Raw genomic sequence first — 3,038 nt, 5'->3', positions numbered from 1 at the left:
GGTCCCCCACAATTCCATGGGGCAATCTTTGACTCTAACGGCCACATTATCCATTGCAACCCAAAGGGATGGAACTAGGCCACCCCCTCACCCACCCTCTGTCTGGGCAGGGTCCCTCTGTGTCTCCCCATTCTGTATGTGCCCCTCACCTTCCCCTCTGTCTGGGCAGGGTCCCTCTGTGTCTCCCCATTCTGTATGTGCCCCTCACCTTCCCCTCTGTCTGGGCAGGGTCCCTCTGTGTCTCCCCATTCTGTATGTGCCCCTCACCTTCCCCTCTGTCTGGGCAGGGTCCCTCTGTGTCTCCCCATTCTGTATGTGCCCCTCACCTTCCCCTCTGTCTGGGCAGGGTCCCTCTGTGTCTCCCCATTCTGTATGTGCCCCTCACCTTCCCCTCTGTCTGGGCAGGGTCCCTCTGTGTCTCCCCATTCTGTATGTGCCCCTCACCTTCCCCTCTGTCTGGGCAGGGTCCCTCCGTGTCTCCCCATTCTGTATGTGCCCCTCACCTTCCCCTCTGTCTGGGCAGGGTCCCTCCGTGTCTCCCCATTCTGTATGTGCCCCTCACCTTCCCCTCTGTCTGGGCAGGGTCCCTCTGTGTCTCCCCATTCTGTATGTGCCCCTCACCTTCCCTCTGTCTGGGCAGGGTCCCTCCGTGTCTCCCCATTCTGTATGTGCCCCTCACCTTCCCCTCTGTCTGGGCAGGGTCCCTCTGTGTCTCCCCATTCTGTATGTGCCCCTCACCTTCCCCTCTGTCTGGGCAGGGTCCCTCTGTGTCTCCCCATTCTGTATGTGCCCCTCACCTTCCCCTCTGTCTGGGCAGGGTCCCTCTGTGTCTCCCCATTCTGTATGTGCCCCTCACCTTCCCCTCTGTCTGGGCAGGGTCCCTCTGTGTCTCCCCATTCTGTATGTGCCCCTCACCTTCCCCTCTGTCTGGGCAGGGTCCCTCTGTGTCTCCCCATTCTGCTCATTTCTCTCTCCCCAGTAAGTGGATGAGGCTGGAGCGCCAGTGTTTAGCCATCTGAGCCTCGCGCCAAACCATCCAGCGCCGCTTGTGATAGCGACTCCCGGCCAATTAGCCACATACGACTGATACAGATAAAAGGGTTGGAGAATATATTAGTGCAGCTCTTTGTATGGGCTCAGAATAATTATGTGTAATGTGTAAAATAACAACTACAATTCAATATTAATTGTTTAAGAGTACAGCTTATTGTGTGCCCAGAACATTCCCTCTCTGTATATTTGTATTTATACATATGGGTAGGAGGTGCCATAGTGTTTCCCTTAGACAGTACAGTATGGGGGTACAGTTTATTGTGTGCCCAGAACATTCCTTCTCTGTATATTTGTATTTATACATATGGGTAGGAGGTGCCATAGTGTTTCCCTTAGACAGTACAGTATGGGGGTACAGCTTATTGTGTGCCCAGAACATTCCTTCTCTGTATATTTGTATTTATACATATGGGTAGGGGGTGCCATAGTGTTTTCCTTCCTATAGGCGCCATCTCTCCCTACTATACCTGCTATCCCACAGCCCCAGTCCCTTCCCAGAGGCTATTATCCCCCCCAATGCTACTATAGGCACCATCTCTCCCTACTATACCTGCTATCCCACAGCCCCAGTCCCTTCCCAGAGGCTATTATCCCCCACTGCTACTATAGGCACCATCTCTCCCTACTATACCTGCTATCCCACAGCCCCAGTCCCTTCCCAGAGGCTATTATCCCCCCACTGCTACTATAGGCACCATCTCTCCCTACTATACCTGCTATCCCACAGCCCCAGTCCCTTCCCAGAGGCTATTATCCCCCCACTGCTACTATAGGCACCATCTCTCCCTACTATACCTGCTATCCACAGCCCCAGTCCCTTCCCAGAGGCTATTATCCCCCACTGCTACTATAGGCACCATCTCTCCCTACTATACCTGCTATCCCACAGCCCCAGTCCCTTCCCAGAGGCTATTATCCCCCCACTGCTACTATAGGCACCATCTCTCCCTACTATACCTGCTATCCCACAGCCCCAGTCCCTTCCCAGAGGCTATTATCCCCCCACTGCTACTATAGGCACCATCTCTCCCTACTATACCTGCTATCCCACAGCCCCAGTCCCTTCCCAGAGGCTATTATCCCCCACTGCTACTATAGGCACCATCTCTCCCTACTATACCTGCTATCCCACAGCCCCAGTCCCTTCCCAGAGGCTATTATCCCCCACTGCTACTATAGCTGTTATATAATATATGTGTAATTGCTCAGGTATTGACTAATCTAAGTTGCACCCATTATCTATCAATAGAAGCAGTACAAAGAGCAGGGGGCAGTTGTTTATAGGGGGGGGGCAGGAGAGTATAATGTAGTAGTGAGAATGTTGGGCCTGGGTGATAGGGTTTATTTTGGGATTATACCGTAAGTGAGAAGTATTTGGGCAATGCATTATGGGGCGGCGAGCTCACACGTCTGATATTGCATTTAATATTTATATTTCTGCTTTGTACATGGAGGTGGGAGCTGCCATAGTGCCGGCACAGTAAGGGGCTGTTTGTATGCCCAGAGCCCCAGGACTTTCCCTCGATATACAGTACAGTACAGTTCCTACAAGTAGAAGCTGCTATACAGATTCCCCCCCATTCAGTTTGAGCCAGTCACATGGTATAATTAACCCATTGAGGGGAAAACACATGTAGAAACACAGGGCAGTGCCTGGCAGGGACCCCGGGCAGGATGACCAGGCAGAAAGTGACTAGTGGCTGAGTCAATAGGCCAGCTGGGCCAGACTGGGCAAACTGACTGCCGAAAAATAAATTCGTTCTTAATTTGCCCCTCCCCTGCCAGCTACTCCCCATACAGTGACTGTAAGCTTCATTTGTAAGGCCCCGCCCCGGTCATTGCCCCGCCCATCCCTATGCCAGCTACTGTGACTGTAAACTGCATTGCTAAGGCCCCGCCCCTGTTCATTGCCCCGCCCATCCCTATGCCAGCTACCGTGACTGAACACTGCATTTCTAAGGCCCCGCCCCTGTTTATAACTCCGC

This window comes from Xenopus tropicalis, chromosome 8 (genome assembly GCF_000004195.4).
Source record: "Xenopus tropicalis strain Nigerian chromosome 8, UCB_Xtro_10.0, whole genome shotgun sequence".
Lineage (NCBI taxonomy): Eukaryota > Metazoa > Chordata > Amphibia > Anura > Pipidae > Xenopus > Xenopus tropicalis.
Note: the sequence above shows the minus strand (reverse complement) of the source record.